This window comes from Chelonia mydas, chromosome 1, assembly GCF_015237465.2.
Source record: "Chelonia mydas isolate rCheMyd1 chromosome 1, rCheMyd1.pri.v2, whole genome shotgun sequence".
Lineage (NCBI taxonomy): Eukaryota > Metazoa > Chordata > Testudines > Cheloniidae > Chelonia > Chelonia mydas.
In genome coordinates this window covers 191,552,772-191,572,631 of record NC_057849.1, presented here as the reverse complement: position 1 = coordinate 191,572,631, position 19,860 = coordinate 191,552,772, and positions in this window count along the sequence as shown.

Sequence of the window (19,860 nt, the reverse complement as noted above, 5' to 3'; positions counted from 1 at the left end):
ATTTTTGTTGAGCAAGGAAACATTGGGAGAAATAAGTAGAGTTTTCTAAGGGAGGATGTGGGGTCGGGAGTCAGAAAGAAGAAAGGACTAAACTGGAGATGGGACTTTCATCTCAGAACCCAAGATGTACCACAGTGGTTGAATTCCAAAGTGCACAGAAGAATCTCGGGGAAGCACACACATCCAAATAAAACCATGATAATGTTGTTTATTCTACTGTAAGATACTACACAAAGTGAGCATAGGTGGCAAAAACTGAAAATGAATTGTTTTTCTTCTCAACATTTGCTGGGGCTGGGTTCATTAAACGTTTTTTGTGAGATTGCAGCAATTTTGAGGCGAAAAATTTTAACTCAAAACCAGAGGTGTGCAAAGCTTCAACCTGGAATATCCATGTAAAAATGACTGCTGCAAACAGAAGTAAACAGAAACTAACCTAGTGGAATACAGAGGAATCTGCCTGTCTCTGTACGTATTTATAGAATACCAGTCACTGCAGCACTGAAGACAACCAGTAAGATATCTGAGGGTTTGTCTACATGCCTCAGGATTACACTTATGCGAACTAGGTGTGATGGGTTTAGTCACAGAGACTCCCCTCAAGACTGTCGTTCGATGAGCTGGGATACCACTGAGAACAACCCTCCTGCCAGAACAGGCGCTCCTCCACTTGCTGAATTAGACACTCCAGTCAGCTCCAGCACAGACCCAGAGGTTGGGCCACGCCTCTTTGCAGTTCACTGAAACTGAGATTCACTCAGCCCAGGGGCTTCTCAGTTAACAGGGACTTTCCCAGAGCCCAGTGTTCAGCCTTTCTGGGAGCCTGAACCCAAAATAAATCCATTTTACCCTGTATAAAGCTTATACAGGGTAAGTTCATAAATTGTCCACCTTCTATAACACTGATAGAGAGATATGCACAGCTGATTGCTCCCCCAGGTATTAATTACTTACTCTGGGTTTATTAATAAACAAAAGTGATTTTATTAAGTATAAAAAGTAGGATTTAAGTGGTTTCAAGTAATAACAGACAGAACAAAGTAAGTCACCAAGCAAATTAAAGCAAAAACACGCAAGTCTAAGCCTAATACATTAAGAAACTGTTTACAGGTAATATCTCACCCTCAGAGATGTTCCAGTAAGCTTCTTTCACAGATTAGACTCCTTCCTAGTCTAGGCCCAATTCTTTCTCCTGGTACAGTCCTTGTTAGTTCCAGTGGACATCTTGGGTGGTAAGTAGGGGTTTTCTCATGACTGGCAGCTCCTTTTGTCTTGCTCCTCCCCCTTTCATAGCTTTGGCACAAGGTGGGAATCTTTTGTCTGTGTTTGTCCCCACCCCCGCCTCATCAATGGAAAAGTACAAGGATTAAGATGGATTCCAGTATCATGTGACATGGTCACATGTCCTGTGAGACCCCAGCCTCCATTCTTCCTGTGCTGGCCCACACTTACACAGGAAGGTTTGCAAGTAAACAGAGCCATTTACAGTTTATTGAGTCCGAAGCACTCTTAATGGCTTCTACTTAATATGTTTACATCAGTAATACAAATTTATATCTTGTTCTCCAAAGTCCAGACATAGCAATAATACATACAAACAAATAGGATGAACACATTCAGTAGATTATAAACTTTGTAATATACCTTACAAGAGACCTTTTGCATGAAGCATATTCCAGTTACATCATATTCACATTCATAAGCATATTTTCATAAAGCATATGGAGAGCAATGTCATACTAGGACCCTTTGAGTTCATGCCTGCAGTGTCCACATGTGGGAATTACAGCACAGTACTCCAATGCACACTGCTATTCACATCCCCATAGTCTGAATTGTGGGGCAGTGTAGACATATCCTAAGAGAGTAAACTGGTGTAGCCCAACCAAGGGCACATCTAGATGTGATGTTTTTATCATGTTTTGAACCCTGTTGAATAAAATGATTGTAAATTCTAGTTTAAACAGGAACCAAACTTTGTTGCTACATAGGTTGAATTCTAGGTGATGGTCAAAAACACAGCTAGTATATGCACGGTTATTAATTCTGCCATGTAGTGACACCATGAGGAAAAAACAAATATGAAAAAAGCCTTAACAACTTTTTGAAAATCAGTTTTATTTAAACTATGACCAAAACCACTAAAATATATTAATCATAGATATGTGGTTATTGCATGGTATCAGGGCAGAGTTAAGGTTATTTCAGTGACCTAACTATGCATTTCCATTCCTTAACATGTTTGGATTTCTTTTATGTTTAACGTGAGTTTATAATGCTTGATTTTAGTTAATTATGTAATTCTTATAGGATTTTTAATTCAGCCTTAAGTTGTTGATATGTTCTCTCAAATTAACTTCATCTTAATGTATTTCTCTTAGGATTTCTTTATTAATTAGGTCTGTGTTGGTTTTTTAAACTTTTTTATCATAAACTTTCAGATCAGCTCTGGGCAATCTTCATATTGTGTCAGATCAGTATAAATTATGCACTTTTTCATGTGACTGTGTGTCTCCAACATTGTTTGGCGTGCATATATTGTAAATGCAGTGGTCACCATTAAAAACTGTTACAATAACTCTACAATACCATAGTTCCCCCTACATGCAAAATAAGAAATATCTGTAGTAACTATGTGTATTTGTTGACAAGATTAAAGGGCAACTACTGCATACATCTCCCTTTCTCAGTTTTTATGAAGTGATGGAGGACTAAGGTGAATAGACTAGTTGACTCACTAGAAACTCCTTTCCATATAGGTGATTCTATTCAGATAATATGCGTGTATTTATGCAAAAATTGCCATAAAATTTCAACAACCATATTCTACTTGACTAAGGGAGGTTCCAATGATGCAACGATATATATGCAAAGGAAAGAGAGACGAAGATATAGCAAAAATGTGGACTGCAAGGCCATAGATCATCCAACTGTGTGATGATAAATACCTAAATTTAATTATGAAGATAAGTTAATTCAGTAGATCAGGAATCTCAGGATTCTAGGGCCGTGTTGGGATTGAGTTTTTTGTTTTAATTTCTTAAAACACTTCCATTAGATTTAGTGGTGATCAACTCAGTAAGAATAGCTTTGTGCTATAACTTCCCGAAAATATGATATCACTGTAACATTGCAAGAGCTGGAAGGCTGGGCTGAGTTCTATTTGGGGTTGTTAGCCAATTAATTGAATTATTTGTGAGGAATTATCATCTCTGGAGCTGTTACTTATAGAAGCAAAACTGTTGCTTTAATTCTTCCTTAGCCATTCCCTTCTTAAAAGGCTCCCCTGCATGAGTGTAACTCCACTGACTTCAGAAGAGGTACTCTTGAATTACACCAGCATACGTGAGTTCATGCCCAGTGTATCTAAGTGTGTGAGCAAAACTGAACTTCTGCTAGTAACTGCAAAATCGGAGTAGTGCCTAATTTCTGTCCTGCTGATTTCTGACTTCTCGGAGCTGAACCTCTTAAAACAAACTTGCATTTGTCAATGCGTGATGGAAAATTGCATTTGTCAATGCATGATGGAAATTTGAATGTTGTGGCATTCTTCTCCGGAATAAAAGTTCAAAAACAGTATTCCAGTGCACTGATTAGAGACCTAGTGGCTTTGTCAGAGGGACAACATATGTTCTATTTGGTATCCAAAATGATGTTCTGGTTAAGTCAGGAGTTCGGGGTTCAGTTCCCAATGCACCAAACAAGAATGCACCCACTTTCCACTCACTTTGCATAGGTGTAAAAGTCTGGGAGGTTTCTTGGTTCAAACAAAGGCTTACATAATGTAAGTTAGAGAGGTCAATATATTGGTTTTAGTGTTTGTGGATTTGTCGGGAAAGGACAAGTTTGGGTACCAGAATTTGACTTCACCCATGGAGTAGCCTACTCTAGGACCGTCCAGAATGAAAGGAAAATGGTGGTGCAACAAATCAAGCAGTGGACCAAGAATTAAATGAATAATAAAAAAGACATTCCAAGAAAACAGTTATAAAAGAAGGCCAACATCAATCGAACATAAAAGACTGATTAAAGAAAAAAGAGTTTAATATACCATCAAAGAAGAACAATTCTACCATTAGAGAAAATACCATCCAAGAAGAAAATGAGAGATTAACACAGAGACAGAAAGACACCCTAGCTGTAAGGTGGGGAAAATCTACAACAAAAGGTAAAGGCTAAAGTATGCCAGGGTTTCATTCAGATATGTCTCTGTATGTGGCACTTGGGAGTAACAACATTTTGCTTTGAAATTTGTATAAAAATAAAATCTTAATCACAATAGAAGGAGAATGAAAGGCACCACAAGAAGGAAAAGGAACACAGAACAGACAAAGAAAAAGGGCAACATCAATGGCAAATGAAGGAGGGGGAAAGATACCAGAAACAGAGAGAGTGGATCAAGACATAACACAACAAAGAGAATGCTAATAAGCAAACTGCAGAAGTGTAACATACTTTCTGGAAAAACACCAGACAAAGGAAAGGACACAATGCAAAACAAAGGGGAAAGGAGGATGGGGAGAAAAAGAATACATCACCATAAACTTAAGAGTGATGAAAACAACATATTTAAAAACTGTGTGAGATGGTTTTCTGAAGAAAATTTAAGCAATCTCTATTGTACATCTGACAGATGTATCTGTTTGGATTTGAATATCCTTTTCAGATGTGATTTAAACGGTATGGTAATAATAATACAATGTATTTAAATCAATAAAAATGCTCATCTGATGCATTGTCCATGCATTTAGAATCCTCAACTATTTAACAGACCTTCCAAGGAAGAAAATAATTTAGAAGACCTTCCAACCTCAGAAACAAACCACTCCCACCCACCTGCTGCTCATCGCTCCCACCCTGGCTCCACAAGAGAGACCGGTAAAACATTTGTTACCCTTCTGCCAGGTGGAGCCGGCAGCAACCAGGGCTGGGTTCAATATTTAGCATTTCTCTTTCAACAGTACAACATAGAACCAGCTTGAGTCCCCACCCAGTAACCTAGGAAAATTACACACCACCCCTGGGCAATACTTCCCCACTCACAAGCGTAGAGTCTGAGTGTAGAAAAGAAACTTTTAATGAAAGGAGGGAAGTCACCCAACATTAATTAGAGAAAATGCCATAAGCAGGATTCATAATTATAAAACTGTGAGCAGGACTGTGAGTGGGACAGTGCCTTCTGCCTCATGTTCTTGGGTTCTACAACCAAAAGTTCCTTTTCTGTGCTCCTCTCTGCTTCCTCACCATGTCCCACTCATAGTGGTTGTCCTTGGTCAGTGAGGATCTAGGGTTCAGAGGTGCATCTGTGTGAGTTCACCTCCCACCCGGGGAAGAGGGCACCTTGCTTTCTCCACCATTTGAGCACTTGTTCTGAGTCTCTCTCATGGCGTCACTCCAATTGTGGCTCCAGCAGAGCTTTTCTCACTTAAATGCCTTTTTGTCTCTTTTAAAGAGCCTGAGAGAGGAGAGTTATTTCATATTTTACTTCTTCAAATTATGTGAGTTTCAAAATCACGTTTTTAAGAGCACTACAAGCTTTCATGAGTGATATCCTAGCTTTGCGAGCAGTCACTAAGAGAATTCAAAAGCAAAACAAATTGCAAACACATCTGCTTTTCTCTAGAAGGCTGCACCAAAAGAAAGTGCACTAGCTTAAGCCAGGATATGGCTAGTATGGTAAAAATGTGCTGAGTCAACCTTTTCTCCTCGGGCTCCTGCTTTAAACAGCCGCTCTCCTTCCCTTTCAATGCAGACCAGCCTCAGACATTAAGTTCTTTATACAGCCCCACCAACCCTGACCCAAAGGCCAAGGAGAAAAGAAAGTTCAGTCTTCATGCCATTCAATCTTTAGCCTCGTGCTCAGACTGCTAATGCTGACATGGGTATCTGTGCCCTCCGAACAGGACTGAAACCAATGATTCACTTCTCATAATCCACCAAACAGCATCAACTTTTTTTCATATTTAAACGGGTCACTTGGAAATGATCCCATGACCAATTCCCTATGCCATCCAAGTCCTATGCCCATTTTAAACCTATACATCTGCTTCAGGCTGAAATTCTTTGGTAAATAATAGGCAAGGTTTTCTCTTATTACAGCAGCACCAGTTAAAGGCGAATGTGGGTACAAAGAAAGCCAGGTTAATACTGTAGGATGGTTAAAGTGGTAGACATTTTTAAAAGAACGGTAAACTGGAATCTAGGGGAGGCTGTGTTTGCTGCAGTTCTGTTTGCAAAATTCCTCTAATGAAGATGCCAGTATACCACCATCCAAGCACAGCCTACTTTGGCATTACATTTCCCCTCTCAGAGCAGCATTTTCCCTTTAGGGAGGGCGTCGATTCTGAGAGAGATAATAATAATGAGGGTATTTCTATCTGATTCAAGCACAAAGAGAGGTCTGTATGTTTTTATGCCAAATGTGTGATGGGTCAATGACAAGAGGTGTAAGTTAAGTGGGAGCTGTGTAGAGACCACCCCAGTGCCAGCCTCACTAAGGATCTTTTAAGAGCTATCAGATCAAGGCAGGTTTCAGCTGTTCTCACTTCAGAGGAGAGAGCGATGTGGAAACCACTGAGCCACTAAGTCCCCATGGGTTTAAGGGTTTCCAGTGATTGGCTCCAACCTCTTCAGGCTAGTTTTAACGATGATGTTAAAGTGGGCTCATGTGACCTGAAGAGTCATCTGGTGTAAAGTAAGGGGAAAGATATAATTACAGAGAACAGAGAATCTTTGTTCTAATGCCTTTAACACTATCACTTTCTCTGCAGCTGCTTTACACATAATAACAGCTTGGTTTTCACTACCAATATATTTTTGAAGGCAATATCCTCCTGTCACCACATACGTGGGGTTTGTTTCATTCATTTAAAGTAATAATTTCTCAGTCAGTCTTAGGAGCTCCATCCTATGTCATTCCATATAATAGTCTCTAATATATTTTCCCCCTTTTATTAGTGAGATCACCTCAGTCAGTAACTGCCCATGGAACAGAATTACAAATGTTGCAAGCAGAAGGAAATAGGTTCTGTTCTCTCAGTCAGTATGATGTGGTTTGGGATTCTGCACAATTGATCATGCTGACCTGCAGAGACTAGACAAAATACTTAGTGATAACCCTGAGTATTTTAGGGGAATGTGGGAGATATAAAGAAGCGAGTGGGTAATTTTGTTTCCTTTGAAGATGAGAAGACCTACAGTCAGGGGCGCTGGAACAATTTGTATAGAGTGGGGTGCTGAGAGCCATTGAGCCAAACTTGTAAACCCTGTATATGATGGAAACCACTTCAAGCCAGGGGGTGCAGCAGCACCTCCAGCATCCCATTACACCTATGCCTACAGTTACTCATCCTTATGGATTAGGAATTATATATTACAACAACGAACCAGGTTACTCAGAGTACTGGCGATGGTCTATGGAGCGTTTTGTTTCTAGATCACTGGGTCGAATTTGTCTCAGTTTCATAGGCACCAGAAATTGATCCTGTTGGCATATTGGCCTGTTTGAAGATAGTTTGTGGTTGAAGACCAGGTCTACACTACAAACATTTGCTGGGATAGTCCTGTCCAATACGGGGGTGATTATCTATGTCATTTCAATACAGGCAAAAGACCTAGTGTACAGACAGCTATACTGGGTTTTTTTGTATAACTTATTTCATTTGCGGAACCAGTGTGCTAGTATAAGCTGCATCTAAAATAGGAGGGTTTGCTGGTATGGCAATCTGGCCATTTGCTAAACTAGGTCTGAGTCCAGTTTCCAGAGGGATTTGTTTACACTCGAAAAATCAGTCTCACAACTGGCACTGACTGACTCCCTGGTTGACAGTGGCTAAAATCCTGGCACCCTTTTAAGTCAGTGGCAGTTTGCCATTGTCTTCAGCTCAGGCTGAGATTTCACCCAACGTTTGCAGAAAGATCAAGGGTTCAAATCATGAAGACTGAACTACCTTCTCACAGTTCTTGGTTTTCCCTTCAGATCAGGGATTAGGTACGCTGGTGACACAACATATCTGTGTGTGGCACTATCTATGTTGTGTCTCTGTGTGGTTAAACAAAAGTCATGAGAGCTGTCAGTGGTCCATTTGTCTTGTTATGTTTTCATTTAATTTGAACCCCTAGCATGCCTAACGATTACTCCTAATCTATATCTGCTACTACCAAGCTCAGAGTTTCCTCACTTAGTAAGAAGTGTGACAGGGTCGGGCCAGGTGGCTATAGGAGAGTAATAGAAGGCAGATATATTAGCCCCAGGCTAAGCAGGTCCCTTTTCCCTGGGTAAGGTAACAGGGAAGGTTCCAGAACAATCAGGAACCTTCTGGAGACAATTAAGACAAGCTGATTAGAACATCTGCAGCCAATCAAGAAGCTGCTAGAATCAATTAAGGCAGTCTAATCAGGGCACCTGGGTTTTAAAAAGGAGCTTACTTCAGTTTGTGGTGTATGTGTGAAGAGCTGGGAGCAAGAGGCACTAGGAGCTGAGAGTGAGAACGCGGACTGTTGGAGGACTGAGGTGTACAAGCATTATCAGACACCAGGAGGAAGGTCCTATGGTGAGGATAAAGAAGGTGTTAGGAGGAGGCCATGGGGAAGTAGCTCAGGGAGTTGTAGCTGTCACACAGCTGTTCCAGGAGGCACGCTAGACAGCTGCATTCCACAGGGCCCTGGGCTGGAACCCGGAGTAGAGGGCGGGCCCGGGTTCCTCCCAACTCCTGATCAGACACAGGAGGAGTCGATCTGGACTGTGAATTCAGAAAAACGGCCAAGCTGAGGGCTGCCGTGAAGCTCCAAGACGAGCAAATCCGCCAATAAGCGCAAGACCCACCAAGGTAGAGCAGGAACTTTGTCACAGAAGATAAACAACGATGTTTGCTTTTTATCCTTTCTTTTTAATTTTTAATGTAATTGTTACTTTAAGTCACAACGTAACTGCAAAACTTCTCTTTACTTACAGCAAACTTATTGCTGGGAATGGACCCATTACAATGATTCCCCAGAAGCCTCCATGCCACTCCGTCTTCAGTTTCACAACTAGCTACTTGTCACACCATGCATCCACTACAGAAGTGTGAACAAGCAGGCTAATAAACATACAATCCCTTCACACTCCATCAATGAGAAAAAAATGATCCCCCAAAGAAGCAGAAGGTTAATTCTATTTGAAATTCCACTAGCTAAGCATTTGATCTCAGTAGATAAGAAGGCTGAACCACCAGAGCAGATGGATTGATACTTTAAACCCCACTGGGTTTATAATGGGTTTATAAACACTGGGATTATAATGTCACTGATTTAAAAAACAATAACAACCCTCCCTTCTAGTTTTGAATAACTTTCTGTCAACAGAAAGGTATAACAAGGTATAACATGCGGCTGTGGGGACTCCCTCACACCCAATGTGTTGCAGCTCATGTGTGAATCTGCAGTATTAAAATTAAAAATAAATTGAGAACAGACTCTTAAACTTAGCTTCTCCTCCCTGTCCCATAAGAAAATGTCTAAACCACCACAGAGCAGATGTCCAAAGGTGCATGTATCTTGTGAATTCCAAACCTAAGCAGTTCAATAGCAGCAGGATTTATCCGCCTCTGGAAATAGATGATCAGTACATTTTGTCTACATTTTTCCCTTGAGATTATAGATTTAAAAAAAAAATGGTCTGGCATCTGACAAGGTGTTCTGCATTCTTCCTGCTAACAGCTTCAGGCAAATGCATCTGTCACATGGACTGAGTCACATTTTTTGGTTTTAAGTGAAATATGATGCCAATATGGTGGCAAAGTGTCAAGTCCTCTGATACTCTTTCTTTCAAATCCTGTTAGTTTGGAACAGGTGCCTTGAGTTTCAGCAGGTGATTTGAATTAGAAATATGTAGGTCAGATGGTGCTCGCAATCATGGTGGCTTTATGGCAAAAGCCAATGATGAAATTGCCCAGACACAAGCAAAATAATTATAACAACACTCAAGAACCAGACCCCAAAGTGCTTTGCAGACCACGCGTGTACTGTAGGTTCAGTATGTGTCCCTATATATATTAATTTATATAGTGCCAGCACCTTGAATGATCCTGAAGCACTTGGTAAACTATAGACTCATAAGACAACCGGCTGGTGCCCAGCACATTGTGTAAAAGAGAAGTCTGACCAGGCTATTGGGACAAATCCGTACACTTTAAAAAACAACAACAACAACCAAAAAAGAGTATGGGATCTTTATGTTCTAATGTTCAGCCAAGGTGATTGTGGCTGCAAATAAATTGTAAATGCAAATATTGGTAGTTGGGTGGCAAATCAGGCGGCCAGGTGTTTGACATCAAACAATTGTGCCTGCAAACAACTTAAATACATGCTGACAAAAACTGTGCTCACCACAAAGGAAGTGAGGCATTTGATAGTTGACTCTTAACATACACACACATCGTATAGGGATCTCAAATTTAAAAAATATTATTTACACCTGTACATTCACACACCAGTAAACTGTATGAAAATTAATTGTGCCTATATAACAAGGATGAAAGGCTGAATCTCATCTACGCTGGTATTTGACACCTGAATTCCAAAGAATCTAGGTATTTCTAAAGCTGATGCTTAGAACATCTGATTCCTATGTTTAGATAGAGATCTCTGTATTTCAGCATCTATGTAGATCTTTCTAACTATACAGATACACCTACACACACTCACTTGCTCTCAGACCCAGAATTAAAAACTATTCCATAACTCTAAAAGTTTCCACACACAAAAAATCACCCCTGGGAAAATTCCAGATAGCAAAGATTTTTTTTTTTTTTTTTGGAAAATGATCAGCATTTGAAAATGGATGTTCTGATGTAGGCTTTACCATAGCAGGCAATTATGATAGGGTTAATTTCAGTCACTACTGAAATGTAGCCTCCCCAGCGCAAACAAGCAGACCTATCCCAATGCCTGAGTGACAAAATCCTAACCCTAAAATTCCTAGATTTAAAATTCTGGCATTTTAAAATAAAGAGGGGTTACTCACACCAAATGTTTGAAATAGGCAGCCTTAACCCAGAATTCTTCTGGTGGCGCCAGGGGTTCAGGCCCCTCTACAGCAGAGGAGATAGGGAAGCCAGCTGCTATAGGAGCAGTGATTAAAGTGAATTGAACCAGGAGGGGGAGTTGCCACCACAGCCCACAGAGGTTGAATTGTCCCTTCGCTTTCATGAGATGAGCTGTGTTTCTTCTCTGCTCCCTTATTTTAACCCCTGGGCTTGCATGAGTCCACTGAAAATATCCTTCACAATAGAACTTCTCTAGTTGCTGTCAGTAGATAGGGTGAATGAAGGTGTACCAGGCGCACTGAAAATGGGGTCAGACTGTTCCCATTTGAATCAGGTTGCCGAGACCTGAACACCCACAAATGGGGCCAGATTTTCCAAAGATTCCATCTTACATGTAGACATCTAAATAAGTAGCCAGATTTTTTTCTTCTAAGAGCACATTGGATGAACATTGGTTGCTGAGCTATTTTAAAAATCTGGCCACAAATGTGGCAGTGGTTGGTCCTGGGCACTCCTGAAAACCTGGCCACTTAGTGAGCTCCCTAAAGGGGAACTGAGCTCTGAGGAAAATGTGGCTCGGATTGGGGGTTGTGATGAGGAGCCCTTTTGAAAATGCACCCAATGGCTTCTAGTGGGGGTTGGTGCACAGTGGTCTCCTGACACTGAAGGGAGTGCAGGAACTGGGAGGGTGCCCTGAAAAGCAGATGAGATCAACAGTGAAAATTTGGGCTTCCTGGGAAAGGTAAGTGGAGGGAAATAAGCAGCAGGTTGTGTTTTTGGATGCTGAATTTTGAATGGAATGCTGAGTTCAGTTCTGGGCACTACATTACCAGAAAGATAAGCAAATAGTGGGAATCTGGTGAAAAGCAACAAATATAATCGGTGAGCTGAGGGGCCTGACTTAAAAGGAAAGATTAAAAAGGCTAAATATATACAGCTTGGCTAAACAATGACTAAGGAGAGACATGAGAAGAGTCTACACTCTCTGAACATTTGTAAACCTGAAGGAATTAACAGAATTATTTAGTGTGATACACCCAAGTATGATGGAGATGAAGTTTTAAAAGGGGAAAAATTACCCAAATATTAGGTAAAAAGCTTTCTGAAGATGAGCTGTGAAATAGTCTCCCAGGGGAACTTGTAGATGTGCCATTGCTTAGGAGTTTTAAAAGCAGCTTAGATAAAACACTGGAAAGTGTTCTGTAGGCACCAATCCTGCACTGGCCCCCAGAGGGAGAAAATGGGTGATCTAATAAGTCTTATTATCCATAGCTTATGATATGATTGACCAAGTTGACATTTAACATAATAGGGTTTTTATAGCTAGGCTCTTGCTCCAAAGCTTGTTGACGTGAAACACGGTAATATTTCTGTTTGGGATGTCAGATTGCTAGATTTTATAACGAACCCTGGAACCATGTAGAGGCACCATGGTCAAGTCAGGAGATGTGGATTCTATTCCTGGCTCTGCCACCTACCTGCTGTGACTTTCGGCAAGTTACTTCACCTCTCTTTGTCTGTTTAAATTGTGAACTCAGACCCTTTGTCTTGTCTGTATAAATTGTAAGTTCTTTGGGACAGGGACTATCTTTCTGTGTGTACAGATATTGCCTAATACATTGAGGTTCCATTTGAGATTGAGGATCCTTAGGCACTACCTGTAGTAAAAATAGTAATAGGAGCGGACCGTTTGACAACACACAGATGGCATAGGAAGGTTGCCAAGGGATACAATGCAGATCACTGCAGGTATCAGGATTGAAGGCCATTTTTAGAGGTTTGTCTCTGCCTCTTTCCCTTTTTGGCTTCTTTATCCTTCCATCTAATGGCATTCATTAACTCCAGTGAACTCCCAGTGCAATGCTATAGCCAAAAGGGCCAATGTGATCCTTGAATGCGTAAACAGGAATCTCAAGGAGGAGTAGAGAAGTTATTTTTCCTCTCTGTCTGGCTCTGATACATCTGCTGCTGGAATACTGTATTCAGTCTGGTATTCACAATTCAAGAAGGATGTTGATAAATTGGAGAAGGTTCAGAGAAGAGCTGTGAGAATGATTAAACGATTAGAAAACCTGCCTTATAGTCAGAGACTCCAGGAGCTCAATCTGTTTAGTTTAACAAAGAGAAAGTGAAAGGGTGAATTTTATTACAAGCTAAAAGTACCTATAAAAGGAACAAATATTTAATAAAGGGCTCTTCAGTCTAGCAGAGAAAGGTGTAACATGATCCAATGGCTGGAAGTTGAAGCTAGACAAATTCAGACTGGAAATAAGGTGTACATTTTTAACAGTGAGGATAATTAACCATTGGAAGAATTTACTGACAATTTTTAAATCAAGGTGGGATGTTTTTCTAAAAGCTATGCTCTAGGAATTATTTTGGGGAAGTTCTATGGCCTGTTATACAGATAATCTCGATAATCTCAGTGGTCTCTTCTGGCCTTGGATACCTATGAATGACATCTACATGGGGAATAGAAAGGGATAGCATGATCACAGGTCTGGGGCTAAGAATGTGTGAATTCTAGTAATGGCTCTGGTGCTGACTCTCTGTTTTCTTAGGCTAATCACAGAACCTTGTAATAAAATCAGGCTGCCTCATCTGTAAAATGACAATAATATAACTCTCCTATATCCCAGGACCATTGTGAGGCAAAGTGATTTGAAGTTGAACAGGCCTATATTAAGTGTCAAGTAGGGGAGAGCCCTAGGTACAGAATTAATTTGGATCCAGATCTCAAGGCCTCTCAAGTCTACGGCTATTTGGATATGGGACTTTGGCCCATTACAGAAATGGTGAAATCTGGATCCAGATTCCAGTTGCTTTCCCACCAAAGTTTGTGGGATTTAGGATCGAGGGTTTGGGTTTTGGCCCATCTTTAAATGTTATTACTATTAACTACTATAGATTTCAAGTAGTAAGCAGTCACGTCAGTCTTTGTTCTTGTTAAATTCAACCATGGTTGTTTTGGCAACTTTGAGAAATCTAAAAAGACTCTAAATTGCACCAGCAAAGTCATATGAGAAGAGAGTGCAAAATTCCAGACTGAGAACCATAAAGCCTTTATCTAGCTTTATTCATTCCCTACTCTTTTTTTGCTTTCTCCCCTCATATACTCTTGGTGTATATTAAATGCTGTGTAATGGATTCATTGTATCCTATGTAACTCAATAATAAGGATAAATTATCTTTGTCCTTTTCTAAAAGGACTTGTTAAAGGATTCACGACTCCTTTGATTAAATTAAACAGCAGGGAAACTTGAGTCGCTTGGCTAGTGCCTCACCTGTAGGCATAATTACAGTTAATAAAGATTTACTCAGGAAGGTTTCTAGTGCCTGGATTGTGTTCCATCTGCCAAATGAGTTTATTAATCTCCTCGTAAGAATGTAGGAAAGAAGAGAACAATAAAAGAAAATACGCATTAAGGACCTTCTTCCTTTCCCTACATTTCTTCCTATTCCACCTTTGTGTAGAGTAACTCGCTGTGCTCTAATTACTAATGGATAAATTGCAGATGCTTCAGAAGTTTGGCGATGTTCCATAAAATTTAGGTGCACAGGGAAATGTTGAATTCCCCTTTGTCACCCTGTTCTTCCATATCCCTCATCCTTATCTGGCCTGCAGAGATAGAAAGTTAGGGCCCTTTCCTAAACCTTCCCTTTCCCCGACAGATTCTCTCTGATTCCCTGTCACTGACACCATGTTTAGTGTAATCCATCAGTCTGTGGTTTTAACAGGCCTGATCCTGGCCCCGTTGTGCTGCCAGCCAGAAAGCTGCTCTAAGCAGGGAGAATCCATGTCTGGAAGAGAACTGGTGTAGCTCTATACCACTCCCTCCCACCCTGCTTGGCATAAGGGGCATGTTAGGGGTGGAAGGGTATGGTCAGAACGTGGTAATGCTTCAGTTATCCCTTCTGAGTAGCTGATGTAATTTGGAGCAGCCCCAATGCTGCTCCAAACTATGCTGAGAGTGGAGAAGGGGAAAAACTGTCCACTGGATCAGGGATCTGTAAATGCTTCCTTGCAGTCCTCCTTCCCGCAGCAACACCTAGTGCTTACTAGGCACATCTTGAGGATTCAGCAAATGGACCCAGCTGCTGTTTTCAAATCTCACATACCCTGTGTCTGCCTGTATCGGAGGTGCCCAAGGATAGATTGTTCTCCCTGAACCTAGGGAACCTCTTCAGCTTGCATAATTTGAAGATAAGAATCATCCTGGCAGGTTTTTTGTGCCAGGTGGCTTAAAACAAAGATTGAGGGAGCATTTTAGAGTTTGGAGAGAGGAAGATGGGATATTCAATGGAATTGATCCAAATAGAAACATCTGTCTAGATTCAGTTTAGTTTGGTTCAAAAACTGGATTTAAGCTTGCTCTTATTCTTTGCTGGAACAAGCTATTCTTTATCTGTGAATGTATCTGCAGTGAGGAACTTGAATTCTGAAACCTGATTGTCACCGTCATCTTCAGTCCTTTTGCAAGGAAAATAGGTGAGATCCTTGCTTCTTTTCTTTGGAGGGCTTTCTTTGTTTTGTTGGAGTTTCTGATTAACAATTCTCATTGAGATGTTCATATACATAAATCAGCAGGGTCAATTACAACTAGATCTAAATGCTGTTCCTGCAGCCGCTTAAGTTTGTAACATGCAGTTAAAATACCAAGCTTCCCCGCACCGCAAAAACAAAAATAATATGTCGCTTGTCAAGTATAAAATTTGGTGTCCTACATGAAATGAGTTTGGTGGTCTCAGCCTATTTCCCACATTTTACATCACTAAGAAACATTTTTACAACTGGTTATTCTGAACACATTTGATAGTTGTCTCAGCTGAGAAGCAGATGACTGAGTGAACCAGAGACATTCAGACCCTCATTCCTAACAGCGGCCCCTCTGGGTCTGGTTTGAGGGACAATAGTGGAGCAGAATAAGGAGACTTGTTCAGTACCTATGCTGTACCAAATCTGAGGATAAACAGAGAGCTTCAGACTCCAGGGCTGCCAGTTCTTGCTTTCCATGTCCTCTCTCCTTTGCCTCAGTTCTAGTCTCCCTTCTATGTTACTGTGTTCTCCTGCTCTTTCCTACAACCCCTCTCCTTCCTAATTCTCCCCATGTGTCTATTCCTCAATCCTCCCTCCATACCCTATTCCGAAGCTGGGAAAAATGACTCCATGACACAAAAAGAAAAGGAGTACTTGTGGCACCTTAGAGACTAACCAGTTTATTTGAGCATGAGCTTTCGTGAGCTACAGCTCACTTCATCGGATGCATAGCATATCGTGGAAACTGCAGAAGACATTATATACACACAGAGATCATGAAACAAAACTTCCTCCCACCTCACTCCCCCGCTGGCAACAGCTTATCTAAAGTGATCCTCAAGTAGAGCCATTTCCAGCACAAATCCAGGTTTTCTCACCCTTCCCCCCCCTCCCCCCACACACACATACAAACTCACTCTCCTGCTGGCAACAGCCCATCTCCCTTTGAAACCCCTCTTTATAATGCGCATGATAATCAAGGTGGGTCACCTCCAGCACTAATCCAGGTTTTCTCACCCCCCCACACACACACACCCCTTTTTTCCAAAAACCACACACACAAACTCATTCTCCTGCTGGCAACAGCTCATCTTACAATGTGCACAGCAATAATCCAAGTTTAACCAGAACGTCTTGGGGGGGGTTTTGCAGGAAAAAAACAAGGGGAGACAGGCTACCTTGCATAATGACTTAGCCACTCCCAGTCTCTATTCAAGCCCAAATTAATAGTATCCAATTTGCAAATGAATTCCAATTCAGCAGTTTCTCGCTGGAGTCTGGATTTGAAGTTTTTTTGCTTTAAGATAGCGACCCTCATGTCTGTGATTGCGTGACCAGAGAGATTGAAGTGTTCTCCGACTGGTTTATGAATGTTATAATTCTTGACATCTGATTTGTGTCCATTTATTCTTTTACGTAGAGACTGTCCAGTTTGACCAATGTACATGGCAGAGGGGCATTGCTGGCACATGATGGCATATATCACATTGGTGGATGTGCAGGTGAACGAGCCTCTGATAGTGTGGCTGATGTTGTTAGGCCCTGTGATGGTGTCCCCTGAATAGATATGTGGGCACAGTTGGCAACGGGCTTTGTTGCAAGGATAGGTTCCTGGGCTAGTGGTTCTGTTGTGTGGTATGTGGTTGTTGGTGAGTATTCGCTTCAGGTTGGGGGGCTGTCTGTAGGCAAGGACTGGCCTTTCTCCCAAGATTTGTGAGAGTGTTGGGTCATCCTTCAGGATAGGTTGTAGATCCTTAATAATGCGTTGGAGGGGTTTTAGTTGGGGGCTGAAGGTGACGGCTAGTGGCGTTCTGTTATTTTCTTTGTTAGGCCTGTCCTGTAGTAGGTGACTTCTGGGAACTCTTCTGGCTCTATCAATCTGTTTCTTCACTTCCGCAGGTGGGTATTGTAGTTGTAAGAATGCTTGATAGAGATCTTGTAGGTGTTTGTCTCTGTCTGAGGGGTTGGAGCAAATGCGGTTGTATTGCAGAGCTTGGCTGTAGACGATGGATCGTGTGGTGTGGTCAGGGTGAAAGCTGGAGGCATGTAGGTAGGAATAGCGGTCAGTAGGTTTCCGGTATAGGGTGGTGTTGATGTGACCATCGTTTATTAGCACTGTAGTGTCCAGGAAGTGGATCTCTTGTGTGGACTGGACCAGGCTGAGGTTGATGGTGGGATGGAAATTGTTGAAATCATGGTGGAATTCCTCAAGGGCTTCTTTTCCATGGGTCCAGATGATGAAGATGTCATCAATATAGCGCAAGTAAAGTAGGGGCGTTAGGGGACGAGAGCTGAGGAAGCGTTGTTCTAAATCAGCCATAAAAATGTTGGCATACTGTGGGGCCATGCGGTACCCATAGCAGTGCCGCTGATCTGAAGGTATACATTGTCCCCAAATGTAAAATAGTTATGGGTAAGGACAAAGTCACAAAGTTCAGCCACCAGGTTAGCCGTGACATTATCGGGGATAGTGTTCTTGATGGCTTGTAGTCCATCTTTGTGTGGAATGTTGGTGTAGAGGGCTTCTACATCCATAGTGGCCAGGATGGTGTTATCAGGAAGATCACCAATGGATTGTAGTTTCCTCAGGAAGTCAGTGGTGTCTCGAAGGTAGCTGGGAGTACTGGTAGCGTAGGGCCTGAGGAGTGAGTCTACATAGCCGGACAATCCTGCTGTCAGGGTGCCAATGCCTGAGATGATGGGGCGCCCAGGATTTCCAGGTTTATGGATCTTGGGTAGTAGATAGAATATCCCAGGTCGGGGTTCCAGGGGTGTGTCTGTGCGGATTTGATCTTGTGCTTTTTCAGGAAGTTTCTTGAGCAAATGCTGTAGATGTTTTTGGTAACTCTCAGTGGGATCAGAGGGTAATGGCTTGTAGAAAGTGGTGTTGGAGAGCTGCCGAGCAGCCTCTTGTTCATATTCCGACCTATTCATGATGACAACAGCACCTCCTTTGTCAGCCTTTTTGATTATGATGTCAGAGTTGTTTCTGAGGCTGTGGATGGCATTGTGTTCTGCACGGCTGAGGTTATGGGGCAAGTGATGCTGCTTTTCCACAATTTCAGCCCGTGCACGTCGGCGGAAGCACTCTATGTAGAAGTCCAGTCTGCTGTTTCGACCTTCAGGAGGAGTCCACCTAGAATCCTTCTTTTTGTAATGTTGGTAGGCAGGCCTCTGTGGATCATTATGTTGTTCAGAGGTATTTTGGAAATATTCCTTGAGTCGAAGATGTCGAAAATAGGATTCTAGGTCACCACAGAACTGTATCATGTTCGAGGGGGTGGAGAGGCAGAAGGAGAGACCCCGAGATAGGACAGCAGCTTCTGCTGGGCTGAGAGTATAGTTGGATAGATTAACAATATTGCTGGGTGGGTTGAGGGAACCATTGCTGTGGCCCCTTGTAGCCTGTAGTAGTTTAGAAAGTTTAGTGTCCTTTTTCTTTTGTAGAGAAGTAAAGTGTGAGTTGTAAATGGCTTGTCTAGTTTTAGTAAAATCCAGCCACGAGGAAGTTTGTGTGGAAGGTTGGTTTTTTATGAGAGTATCCATTTTTGAGAGCTCATTCTTAATCTTCCCCTGTTTGCTGTAGAGGATGTTGATCAGGTGATTCCGCAGGTGATTCCATGACACAATGCTCTGTGCCCCAATCCTGTACGCACAGGTCACGTCACTTCTGGTCACATGCTCCCCCTACCAATGCCCCCCCAGTCCATGCCCCTTTTAAGATTCCAGTCCCCTACGTTTCTCACATTGTCCTTCCCGCAAATCCATGCTCCACCAAACTTCTGGCTGAGCCCCATATTTGGAGTCACTTTAAGGTTAGCTGACATCTGTAAGTGTTCATTATATCCTTAGAACAACTAGTATCTTTGTACCCTTTCCCTTAAAATTTTAAAAGTTTAAAAGTAAAGTTTTGAGGCCAAGCTTATGTTAGAGACATCATGCACCAAAGCAGCATGAGCCAAAGCATGAACTACACCTACATTTTCAATAAGCCATAACAACTTTTAAATTCTCCCCCTGATTTTTACCAAACCTCCCAGAAGAATTCCACCCTGGGGCATGTAAAAAAATCTCCAGAAGATCAGTGTCTTCTTGGAGATGTTTGGGGTAGAGGTTTGAAATCAAGCTTATAATGAGGAGCAAACCTTCAGGGGTGTAGTATGTTAGGGAAGCAGTATGAGGAAGCTCACGTTAGCATTGCATGTGCTGTATCTGTTCAGGGGGTAAATAAAAGGCTTCAGGCTCCAGGGCTGTCAGTCAAGTGATAAATTCACTATAGAAATACATTCTTTTAAG